We start from the raw sequence: 13,715 nt of genomic DNA on the forward strand, positions 1-13,715 counted from the left end.
CTACGCCAACTTGCGGCGTGATGATTAAACAAAAAACTTATATCAATAAATTTAGCATTTTGTCAGGATTCGAACCCTCAGTCCGTCGTTTGATAGCCACAAGGTTTAACCAACAAGCCAACAGTTATATATTGATAGCTCGACAACTTCTAGTTCATACCATGCCTTGTCATGATTTCACCGTTAGATGGCGACCTCAGTCCGTCGGTCGAGAAGCCCACTGGGCTAACCAACTGGCCAACGCATCTATGTTGATAGGTCGTAATTAAACTTCTGGTTCATACCATGTTTTGTCATGATTGTTTGAAACAACATTTCGCCGTTAGATGGCGACCTAGATACCATCATTCTCAGGTTTCACCGTTAGATGGCGACCTAGATACCATCATTATCAGGTTTATCCCACGTTCATTCCTTTGGTTTTTCTGAGTAACCACTGTGTCAGACAGTCAAGTTCACCGAGTTCAGTTGTGAGCCATCTTCCTGTATGGGATTTTTATGACCAGTATAGACTGATATTATTAATCTCGATATTCGGGGTTAACGATCCATCACATGAGATGAATCAATACCGTCTTCCAGATTATTTTACAACATCGTTCCGTCTGCCAATCATGAATATCTGAACACTTTGCTCCACGTTATAATAGCAGAAAATTCCACCCTAAAATCTAAATATTATTGCGAGAATAGATTCCATTGGCTAAATAGAAATATAATGTGTTTAGAAATGCGTCGGGACATTCAGAAGCTGCAGTTGCTCAAACGTTGGTTGATAACCGGGGGATAAATAAGCTTTTCTTTAATTTTCACTATGTCAACTATCCACTGATTTACTCCAACCGTGTATTGAGCAACTGCAGCGCCCCTGACACCAGAATTGAAAGTTATCAAAGCTCTTCTGAATTGTGGTAGTTCATTTAACGTATCGATTACGTTCTAAGTCATCTTCAGAAGGACAGCAGAGGTTATATCAGAATCTCCTGATACTGAACTGATAACTGACTGGGTTCATCATTCGACACAAGTCCGCTAGATGGCGCAAGTGTGAATGAAATCGAGGATGAGAATCAGGCGACACAGAGTGATGCTTGCTGTACCTTCAGGAACCCTTTAAGAATATTTCTCCCTAGAAATGTCTAGATTAATTTTTGTACTTTGAATTCTAGTAACCGGCATTTTAATTAGTTTATCTACAGATAACACTTAAAACTAACTTATAAACTAATCTTTAAACAGAATTGGAATCAATATATACTTTTGAAATCAAAACCTTTCGAAACAAATCTCATTGATTGGTAAGTGGTGCCATCTGACGGGATCTAGCCGAACTCCTTCCACAAGTTTTGACGTAATTTTAATGATAAATTGCCGGTCATCATCTCCGCAAATAAACCGATCTTATCGCGTGTTTACAGTTGTCACGGAGCCAGTTATACTTAAATCAACAATCGAGTCAGTTCGGTCACAATGGCAACTGTCACCGGAGATACGTAGTGATCATCTAACGGATTAATCTATTGCTGCGGAGAATATCTTCGCACACAGAGAAAATCTATCGACCAAACAGGGCTTCGATACTTAATCTCCAAACAGTTAATCATTCTGGACCCCATTCTAGAAAATTCGTTCGTTTTTTTGCTGGTGGCAAATGGATTAGTTTTATAATGAAGTTTCTTCCGAACCAGGTCTCTCCTCAAAAACTCACCAACTCATTATTAGAATCGTCCCGTTTAAGTTTGAAGAGCTTTAAGAGGTTTAATGTTGACCCAGTGTTTGATTCTTCAAAAACCAGTGTTTCGTCTTAGAACTGCTTTGGCCCCCAAAATCTGTTGAGCTCGTTTGGAATTGGTCGAAAGCTTTTCTATTTTTGGTTCAGTATTTGGTTCCTTTAACGTTTCATTCGAAGAATTCAATAGTAAAAGGAACCAATATGGTAAAATGATTAGGTACAAAAATGATGCTTTTTCAGTTTCCGTATTGTAAAAAAAGAAAAAAACTGCAAGACAAAAACATTCCGTGTAATTCTGTATTTTATTTAGAAACGTGGTTGGTGCTCTGTAGACCACGACCATCAGACGTGACCTTCGTAAATCTTATATGACCTAGAAAACTTTCGCGCATGCTCAGTTAAAACTATATATAAGTTTATCATAATCTAAAATTCCGATTTTATCGCTTCCTCGATGTGTTGTCACGCTCTGTTGGTGTTCTCCAACGCCGCTAGGTAGTGCTCACGTTCGTAAGATAAGCGCTACCTGTCGGTGGTTAGTGGTACTATTTGATCGCGAACGTTTTAGTAAAGTCGCAGCAGCCAAACTGTAATTATAAAAACAAACATCGTCTTTTAAAAGTAGGATTTGAAATATAAATATAGCCGCAAAGCAGCGATAATGGGTTTTCTATGCCACAGTGACATCTATATTGAAATTGAGGGTAATTATTGCTGGGATTCAGACCTGAAGTGCTGACTGGCACTACTTAGGCAATAAATGCTATGCTACTGCCCCCTGGTGGACCCTCGACTGCCACAGTAGCTTCGCCGAGAATACAGTACTTACTGCATGCCTTCTTACAGGATAGGAAACAGTCGCTGTCGTCTTCGATGTTGGAGGCGAACATTTTTCCCTGACACTGTCCGTACGGCCAGCTGTCCCCGTGTATACGGGGCAAACACGCGTAACTACACAGTGAAAACCCGATTGTAGAGGCGCCACCGTTCACTGCTGCAAAATACAATCAATTCAAAATAATTCATTAGTCAATATAGAATATATATAGAAGAAAGCTTAATATTATCAGTGATAAAGAGGTCAAATTAATAACATAAGGCATTTATTTGGGTATCGGGTATGTCTGCACCCACAGAACCCTGTACCTTCTGTGCTTTCTACCCTGCACCCCCAGTATCCTGTATCCTGTACATGAAGCGATATCGGTGGAAGAGACTCCAATGTACACTATTGATACATTAATACATCATACACATCAGAGAAATACATTAATACAGTCAGCACTCAATCCAACAACATGATTACCCTGCACATGTGACATTAAGAGAAAGATGTACAATGTACATGATTATCATGTACATATAATATCAATACATTGATATATCATGTACATTAGAGTATTATATTAATACAGTCAGCACTCAATCCAAGAACATGATTTTGGCTCCACCTAGTGGCGGATAACTAAGAGTAACACTTGTATCTGTTTTCGTGTTAATCAAAATATTGGACATTCAGCTCGTTGAGAAAAACAACCACTTCAATTGTATAAATACAGAAAGAATATCGCTCCGATATCGATTTCCAATTAACTCGCTATCCGAATTTACTTAGAGCCTCTCGACTGAGGGTTCTTGTAAGTCAAGATACGCAGAAATTGATGCATAATTCATATATTTCTGTATACGTATACGAGACTGGTCCTGCGACTCTTTGAAACTCTCGCTGAAATATGGAACTGAATTATAACGACGTTAAAATCCTTCAACTTCGACAAATGTTTGAAATTACAACTATATACAATTTTTTTTTCATAAAATTCTTGGTATCGATGGAAGCTTGAATAAAACGTTCGTGGCTGAAAAATGGGTTGATGATGTGGGAAAATTGCGTAACTGCAATGAAACACAAGTGTCCATTACATAATTAAATAGTTTCAGCAGAGACTAATCACATCGGACTGGTATTTGAAATTAATCCGCCAATATTGGACTGATTAGATTTTGCCTACATTACGCAATACAGCCGTACGGACAAACCGGTTTGCCAGCATGTAGCATAGCCGAATTACCCCCTTTTTGATAATGTAACTTTGAGCGGGGCACTACTCCACGCTATGTTGGACTTACAGCACTCAAGAAGACTAAAGCCCAACGCACACGGCACCGAAAAAACGAGGAAAAAACGTTTTCGATGTTTTTTGTCATGCCGTGTGCGGGGGAGGCAAAACACAAAACGCCGAACTGAAAAACGTTTTTCACGAGCAAAAAACGTTTTCTGAAAAACGTATTTTCTGTTTCGGCGAAACAAATGTTTTGCCGTGTGCGTTGGGCTTTAGATTCAAAAATCTATAACGAACATTTGCAGTTGTAAAATACTTTTTATCTTTCTCGACACACGCGGAAGAAATTAATTCTCGAATTAAAAATGTCTTCTACAATATGTTCAGTTCAGGTACCGTGGGTTCAGTACGTTTTTGTATCTGTTTTGATGAACAGATTCGAATTCAAAAATCTACAACAATATTGTCGGTTGAATTCTTGAATAATTCGTGGTATTTTTTTTTCAATCGTACTCATGGATGCGGAACAGAAAATCTAGCGACAGAACGAGTTATCGGCGATGAATTAGAACGATGACGTTTTGTAAAACGATGTCGTCTGCGCCTTCTGAATATCGTCTGCTTCACCACAGATGAGTTGTTTCTGTTCAGATACTGCGCTTCTCGAGCAGTTATTGCGCTTTCGATTAGAAACATTACAAATTCATTCTCTCAACGAAAAAATGAAAATACGCTTCCCATTTGTGAAATTTTGTGACGTAACGAAGGCACCAACATCAGTAGGTTGCTGCTACCCTAGCTGTGAGGGGGAAGTTATTTGAAGGTAACACCACTAGGGTGCTGATACCATAGCTGTGAGGGGAGGGGAAGTTATTTGAAGGTGACACCACTAAGATGCTGATACCATAGCTGTTAGGGGGAGGGGAAGTTACTTAAAGTAACCCCACTAGGGTGCTGATACGATAGCTGTGAGGGGAGGTAACCTCACTAGGATACTGTGCTACCATTGCTGTGAGGAGAGGGGAAGTTATTTGGAGGTAACTCAGTATGGTGCTGCTAGCAATACCTGTCAGGGGCGGGGAAGATGTACTCTACAAAGCTCGCTCTTGAAATAATTTAGGTTATTATTTCTGTTTCACCCCAATCACTTGAATCTCAAATTTCAAATTGCCAGTTAAGTGTTCAGCGCTACTTGTAAATAATTCATCGGTTGTCGCACAGATACGAGTCTGGAATATTAAATTATAAATTGTTGAGAAGTTTAGAAATTTAGTTTTATGTCTCGAAAAGTTCGCTTCGATAAATTGCAGACAAATTAGCGAAAAGCTTTGAAATAATTATGTTGTTATGTTGCATCGTCGACGTTTAGCTGAATAATTGATTATGCAAATTACCTAGAAACAAATAGCTACATATTAAACGCAACAATATGAAAATAATCACCATTGACGACAGTCGCGACGGATATTAAGCGATGGCTATTTGTAAAAATCTACCCAAAGGACTGCAAACAATTTTGTCTCAGTAAAGAATAGTTGATCTGATCATGTAGATGGCTTTCTGATATGTCCCACGAGGGCTTTCTGATATGTCTCACGAGAGCTTTCTGATATGTCCCAGGAGGGAATGTCCTGGCAGTCATTTTACCGCCATCAATCCGCATTAAACACCCACACGCACCCGACAGGTATACGTCGCTAGCAGATTTGTAATAATGAGTTTTTTATTTACGAGTATTTGTCGCTCTGCGGAGTATATCTCCCTTCGTCAAATTCTATTCTCACCTCTTCCCTCCACCTGCTCTCTCCATCGCAAACAAACGCGCATAAATACTTTATATTTATTTTCAGATTTGAAAAAAGTCTTAAATTTGTTCGTTATTATTATTATCATGGTTTCTAGTCATTGTTATCATTAGTATATTCGGAATTTGAATACTAATCATGGTCAGAAAATGGCGGTACAGCTTTTCATTAGGATGCATTCAACTTCTAAGGCTTGGCTTCATTCAACTTCTTAGGTTTAGCTGCATTCAACTTCTTAGGTTTAGCTGCATTCAACTTCTAAGGCTTGGCTTCATTCAACTTCTTAGGTTTAGCTGCATTCAACTTCTTAGGTTTAGCTGCATTCAACTTCTAAGGCTTGGCTGCATTCAACTTCTTAGGCTTGGCTGCATTCAACTTCTTAGGCTAGGCTTCATTCAACTTCTTAGGCTTTGCCTCATTAAACTTCTTAGGTTTGGCTGCATTCAACTTCTTAAGTTTGGCTACATTCAACTTCTTAGGTTTGGCTGCATTCAACTTCTTAAGTTTGGCTACATTCAACTTCTTAAGTTTGGCTACATTCAACTTCTTAGGTTTGGCTGCATTCAACTTCTTAAGTTTGGCTACATTCAACTTCTTAGGTTTGGCTGCATTCAACTTCTTAAGTTTGGCTACATTCAACTTCTTAAGTTTGGCTACATTCAACTTCTTAGGTTTGGCTACATTCAACTTCTTAAGTTTGGCTACATTCAACTTCTTAGGTTTGGCTGCATTCAACTTCTTAGGTTTGGCTGCATTCAACTTCTTAGGTTTGGCTGCATTCAACTTCTTAAGTTTGGCTACATTCAACTTCTTAAGTTTGGCTACATTCAACTTCTTAGGTTTGGCTGCATTCAACTTCTTAGGTTTGGCTGCATTCAACTTCTTAAGTTTGGCTACATTCAACTTCTTAAGTTTGGCTGCATTCAACTTCTTAGGTTTGGCTTCATTCAACTTCTTAGGTTTGGCTGCATTCAACTTCTTAAGTTTGGCTACATTCAACTTCTTAAGTTTGGCTACATTCAACTTCTTAGGTTTGGCTGCATTCAACTTCTTAAGTTTGGCTGCATTCAACTTCTTAGGTTTGGCTGCATTCAACTTCTTAGGTTTGGCTGCATTCAACTTCTTAGGTTTGGCTGCATTCAACTTCTTAGGTTTGGCTGCATTCAACTTCTTAAGTTTGGCTACATTCAACTTCTTAAGTTTGGCTACATTCAACTTTTTAGGTTTGGCTGCATTCAACTTCTTAGGTTTGGCTGCATTCAACTTCTTAAGTTTGGCTGCATTCAACTTCTTAGGTTTGGCTTCATTCAACTTTTTAGGTTTGGCTGCATTCAACTTCTTAAGTTTGGCTACATTCAACTTCTTAAGTTTGGCTTCATTCAACTTCTTAAGTTTGGCTTCATTCAACTTCTTAAGTTTGGCTTCATTCAACTTTTTAGGTTTGGCTGCATTCAACTTCTTAGGTTTGGCTTCATTCAACTTCTTAGGTTTGGCTTCATTCAACTTCTTAGGCTTTGCTTCATTCAACTTCTTAGGCTTGGCTTCATTCAACTTCTTAGGTTTGGCTGCATTCAACTTCTTGGGTTTGGCTGCATTCAACTTCTTAGGTTTGGCTACATTCAACTTCTTAAGTTTGGCTACATTCAACTTCTTAAGTTTGGCTTCATTCAACTTCTTAGGCTTGAATTCATTCAACTTCTTAGGTTTGGCTGCATTCAACTTCTTAGGCTTGACTTCATTCAACTTCTTAGGTTTGGCTGCATTCAACTTCTTGGGTTTGGCTGCATTCAACTTCTTAGGCTTTGCTTCATTCAACTTTTCAGGGATCGAAGCTTCTTAAGTAAGCAGGATTCAGCTTCTTAGGTATGAAGTCCATACCCAAGAAATTTAATGCTCGCATCTATGAACCATACTATACGTCCCCATACCTAAGAACCCTACCATACATCCCCGAAGCTGATGCTCCCACATCTTAGAAGCTGAATTATCACTCATCTAAGGAGCAAAACGCTGCCGCACTTAAGAAGGTAATGCTTTTATACCATTCCTAAGTAACTAATTAATGTACCTGGAGGATTCAGCTTCTTGGGTATGGAGCTATCAGATAGTATTGACTTTTTTTATTCTGGAGCAAACCTGTATTTCATAGGTATGGGGAGCATTAGCTTATTAGACCATCTAATCCACCAAATCACTGCTGCCATCGAAGTCGAATCGAATTCCTAAGTAAAGAAGCTGAACGCTACCTGGAGGATTCAGCTTCTTGGGTGTGGAGCTATCAGATAGTATTGACTTTTTATATAGGAGCATTAGCTTATTAGATATGGGAACATTTGCCAATGTTGTTCTCCTCTGATAGTTTTTGCAATCTCTCATGCCTTCCTCTGTCTCTCGCCTCATCATCACCTCTTTAAATACCTCTCCATCTAATCCGTGCACTGCTGCCATAGGAGGAGGTGAGCAGTGATACAAATAACGATGCTGATGTCGATGATAGTCCGCGGGGTGAATTTGTCACCGCGACCTGGGACTCCGGTCTATATCAGTATTCGGCCGCGGCAATCAATATTGATATCCACAGCTGAATCTGGTGCCGATAGAGAGATGTGTATGGATGTATTTAGATGATAGTCTGATGAAGATATATGAAGAATCAGTTAGTGAGGTCCCGAAGGAGGAAGGCGGCAAAACAAATGTCGAATATTTATACAGAAATATTATAGATAAGGCCGTTAAAGAAGGCCGATGCATTGCAGATGATAGTTCATGGTCGGCCAGAAAATGTGATCGTCTAGCTAAGAGGGGAGGGGGATGGGCGCGGGGTACAGACAGCAGATTGATTGCTGCTTTTAAACACTAGGCTAATGTAACGAAGGTTCATTCGGTTTAAACAAATTAAGAATTCACGCAATTCTAGTTACATTTTGATATAATCGGAACTGTGCTTAATTATTTATAACTTGTGAGAATATCAAGTTCGGCGTCCTTGATCTCCCAGGGTTTGAAAGTCTCGTAAAATCTGGCTTCCATCCAAGACTGAATCGTAGTAAAAAAAGTTGATTAAAGCAATCTTAAAAATCTTATTAAGGACGCCGTTTTCAACACTTAATTCTCGTCATGATTTCTGTAACACATAGCAACAAAAGTGTTTTTCAAATTGGCAATAACCGTGGCCGTTGAGATATAAACATAGTGTTTTGGCCTTGCCAAGATCTTTTAGAGAAATGGGAGAGATTGGGATGGAGAGAGCGAGAGAGTGAGCGCCAACTAACCATTTTATGGGCTGACTATGTACATGAGATCATGTAGATTTGGTCTCAAGACGCAAGAGGCCCATTTTCTTTAAGATAAAATCTTTTTAATTTAAGCCACGCGCAGGCGAGTAAGGCTGTAGAATTACTTATAGTGTTTTGACTATCTGCAGGACTTGCAGCAAAATTGTGCCTAGGCCTGTAAACAAATCAATACCTAAATGTTGCGATTTATGAGAGGCCAGTGAATGACTGACTGCTACCACCAGAAGTCGAACCCATGAACCCTGGATTGATGAGAGACCAGTGAAAGACTGACTGACTGCAACCACCAGGATTCAAACACATGAACCCTGGATTGATGAGAGACCAGTGAAAGACTGACTGACTGATTGCGACCACCAGGATTCAAACACATGAACCCTGGATTGATGAGAGACCAGTGAAAGACTGACTGATTGACTGCTACCACCAGGAGTCGAACCCATGTCAAACATTTCGAATAAATCTTGGTGGTGTGGCAGATTTTTGTCAGTGCGCGCATCAGCTATGAGAACTGATCGGTTGCTACCACACTTCGGTGAAGGACCAACCGACTGTTCTGTTGCGACGATTCGAAATTCATTGAGAATCGTTCCTATTGTCGACGGATTGCTACTGATTGCCACCGCCGCCGCAGCCTCAGCTCTGAACGCAAAGTCGGTTAATTGAAAATATCAAATATCAACCAACTTTCGATTTTCTATTAACCTCATTATAACAGCATAGGTGTTACCGGATAAAAACAGTTCAACAGAACTACGAGATAATTGCAGATGGAAGTTTTTTACACGTGGTTTTGTATAGTATAAAATGACTGGGCCTCGGGTTCAATTGTGAACAAGTTTCAAAAATGTTAGAATGGCTAAATTTGAAATGAAATAATGTCGAGATTGAACACATGAAGTTATCGTTAACCCAAAAATTTGAGTTTAACTTTTTAACGCGGAACTGGATGGACCCGGATGTATAAACCAGCCTGGAACTGGGTTTAGAGGGTCAAATGTGAGTGTACATTCCTTCAAGTAGATGTCGCCTCTCAAACGGCTACATATCTCTCCTCTCCGATGTACCTGATGCACCTGTTGTTACATGCGGCACCTGTCTAGTATACACAACGAACATGAATACCACGCCGAACCATCTCTCAAAAGACCGTCCACACACGTGGGCTCACTCTCAATACAGCGCCGCGATTCTTGATAATTACCAATTTGTAACCGCTGGTGCGCGACACCCTCTGTGTGACTTGAGTATCCAACTGAGGAGTGAGTGTCGTTAATAAAAAGAAAAACCACTCGTGCTGCAATCGGTTGCATTCGGTTCAAGGCTAAAGCCTTCATTTAGAAATTCTACTCAATCAATTCTAACAATTCATGTTTCCCCGGGTTTCCATGCCTACTAGAAAGAATGATTTGAAAATAATTTCAGTTTGTAAGCATGGCAACGGAGTTTATTGTTAAATTCCTTCAAGTCAAGTTTTATTGTAGAATTGACAGTGACCTCCACCAAAGATTTGTGCGAGCGAAAATATCTGGTATTACATTTTGTGTCATGCAAGACATGCTTCAATGAAAGTAGACCAGACGGCGTGGTCATCAGGATCGTGGCAACATCGGATGTTATCAAATTCCATCTACTCTCACTTATAATTGCGTTTTTGGATCTGGTTCCATAGATACGAGTTGACTTTGCCTTTTAAGAGTTGAAGTAATTGAAAATGAACTAATTTCAACTCCTAGAAAGCAAAGTCAACTCGTAGATGTGGAACATGAGTCCTGGGTTTCGCGGTTCCAAAGTTTAGAATTGACTTCGCCTCTTGAGAGTTGAATTCATTGAAAATGAACTAATTTCAACTCCTAGAAAGCAAAGTCAACTCGTAGATGTGGAACATGAGTTCTGGGCTTCTCGGTTCTATAGTTTAGAGTTGACTTTGCCTCTTGAGAGTTGAAGTAATTGAAAATGAACTAATTTCAGCTCCTAGGATGCAAAGTCAACTCATAGCAGAGGAACATTAGTCCTGGGCTTCATTTTTAGAACTTTGACTATGTGCAGGCGAACGAGTTAATTGAGTATGAATGAATGAATGAATTTACTTTGCAATTCTCGTAGCAGGTAATTGACGGTTTATAGTTTATCACATTGGGGTGATAGTCTTATCGGTCATTGCACTGGGAGGAGCGTGGCGTAAAGATCACGTCACCAGTATAAGTATAGGCTTAAGTATAATAATGGGGTATCGACGTCGTGACGAAGAGATTCGATGCGCTAATCCGGATTCTCTTTTTTTCGTATTCCCATTTAGGAGCTGGGGTTGATGGCCAGGTTAGGTCAGTGAGAGTGTAAAATTGTGGAAATAAATCGACATCAAAGATTTTCAAGAGTAAATCCCACAACTGGTAGAATTGAAAAAAAAAGATTTAAACTTTATTGAAACCTCCGTGTAAACCTATGAACAAGTCGAAAGGATAGTAAATAGTAGCATTTATTGGCTGACTTTCTCTTGACAGCGAGAAACCTGGTTAAGAGATTATTATGGACTAAACTAAAAATCGTTACACTTAGTAAATTGAATTTAAGAACTGAACATTAGGACTCGAAGGGCAGTAAATATGATGAAAATTGAAAAGTTTTTCGACGTAAAAACATTTCCGGCACTTATTGACTGTTTTCTATCTGTTTCAAGAGTTCTGGTTGAAGAGGGCGGGGATGGCAGTAAAACTAAGAATATAAATCTCACTGCATTGTGTTTCGGCCACGAACATACAGTTTTCTGCCTAGAGAGGATGGAGATGGATAGGAATAGAATGAAATCAGTTGTTGCATTGTGTTTCGGCCAACAGCAGACAGTTAGACAGTTTTCTGTCTAGTCGAAGGGGAGGGCGGGGGATGGAGTAATACTAAAATTAGAAATCTCACTTTAGTTTCTGTCTAGTTCAGAGAAGAGGACGGGGGGATGGGAGTGATACTAAAATCGGAAATCTCATTGTGTTTCGGTCACCAGCAGCCGACAGTTTTCTGTCTAGTTAAAGGGCAGGGTGGAGTTGGATTAGGGAGTAAAATGAACTGCTCATTAGTCGCTTGTAGCATTGTGTAGCCTCGCACATCAAACCCCGACATTTGATAGATACTTAATTCAGTTAGAGAAGTAGCGGCTGCAAATTGGTCGTGACCTCTTCGTCAACTTCTTAGTAATATAAGAAAGTGTCGAAAACAGCCTAATTGTCTGTGTGTTTGGGCAATAACGACTGTCGTTTGATGGATGATATCTTGACAACTTTCCGTAATTGGTTTGAAATGTAATATCGTTCGTCGACGCGTTGACCTCAACATAAACCGTCGTCGTTCAGTATCACTTCTTTCTGATTGGCTTCAATCGTCGGGTTAATCGTCGTCAGTGGTCAATTTATTTATCTTTGGACATATATCTTTATCAGATTCCAACCGGTGAACTTTCACATTAGTCGAAGAAAACAACCTCGACTGTTAAGCTAATTGAAACCAGTCACTGAAGTTGGGAGCTCGACACCTGCCTTTTGATGGTGGGTTGGACAATTTGGAAATGTCGCAGGTGAATTACTTGACACATTGTGAAGTGTGGTGTGGACGATCACAGATTTGAAGAAAAGCGATGTAACGCATCGGATATCGAGCAGGCTAACATGGTCCAGGGTCCCAGCTGACGAGGTGCAGGGTCCAGGCTGTCCAGGGTCCAAGCCGCAGATTACTATAGATCATACGCGTTGGCGTCGTTACTTTTCAAATTTTGCCGTTAATGACATTTCGCCATGACGAGTACCACTGTGGTTGCTGTTGCTACTGGTGAATATAAAGACAATTAACGTATTGAAGTGTTGCAATTTAACTGTATATAACTTCAAACTACTCGAACCCCCGTCGGTTCCCAGAGGGCCAATTATTGAGGAGCGTATGCTCTTTTCCTGGCGTTACAAGCTTCCCAAACATACTCGACATGTTTGACGACAGAATTTATGAAGCTATCTATAATTATTGCTTGCCAAAACAACCCTCTCGATTGTATTAATTGACAACGGGGCGTATGAACTTTACCGGGAGCTGCGCGCGCTATCCCAGCCGAGGCGGCGTATTCCGGAAGTGACATCAAATGTCATCTTACCGGATGTGAATATTTGACTGGTAACATCGACCGGAAGTGGATCAGATTAAGGCCGAACGAAAGATCACCACGTTGATAAGTGCAACAATAAGTGCCGTTTGTATTTATCATTATTGTTATTATTAATTCAAAATACCATTAGCAACGTTCAAAATATCGATCGTGCGCTAATTATGAAATATGCTCGGAGCACAAGGATCGAGGCCCCGAGTACGCAACTCGCCAGAGGACAAAATCGAATTTAACGCCGAGTTTTATGGCCAGCAGTGGTACATTTATAACACAAATGATTTCAACGATCCAGTGAAATTATGATTAATTATTAATGGCGACCTTCGTATCCCGAATGACGTCAATAGAATTATGGTTACTTATTAATGGTGACCTTTTCATTCTTGATTACTTCAACGATAGGCAAATCAATGAGTTCAAGCATTGTTTTTACTATTGGAATTGCTGCAATGTCATCCACTCGTAGGGTTCAGGATTGCAGTATGAGCCTATACTTTCCAAAACAAATCGTATTGTTCTGTTGCTAAGCGATGTTTAAATTATCCATAACAGGTGCGATTGTTGCAACGGCTGTACGAATTGGAGTTTTATTGGCCCCATTAATGAAACATCGCCATACGTTGTTCTACAATGTTCTACAATGTGTTCTCACAGCAGAAATCGTTGCCTTCTTCG

At 39.9% G+C, this 13,715-nt stretch overlaps 1 long non-coding RNA gene across 1 annotated transcript in view; it reads left to right on the forward strand.

Annotated features, from left to right (window-relative positions):
* The window catches only part of LOC141914031 (uncharacterized), a 50,576-nt gene that overhangs the window by 23,399 nt on the left and 13,462 nt on the right, over positions 1-13,715 (forward strand). The window lies entirely within an intron of this gene.

Source organism: Tubulanus polymorphus, chromosome 12 (genome assembly GCF_964204645.1).
Source record: "Tubulanus polymorphus chromosome 12, tnTubPoly1.2, whole genome shotgun sequence".
Taxonomy (NCBI): Eukaryota; Metazoa; Nemertea; class Palaeonemertea; order Tubulaniformes; family Tubulanidae; genus Tubulanus; species Tubulanus polymorphus.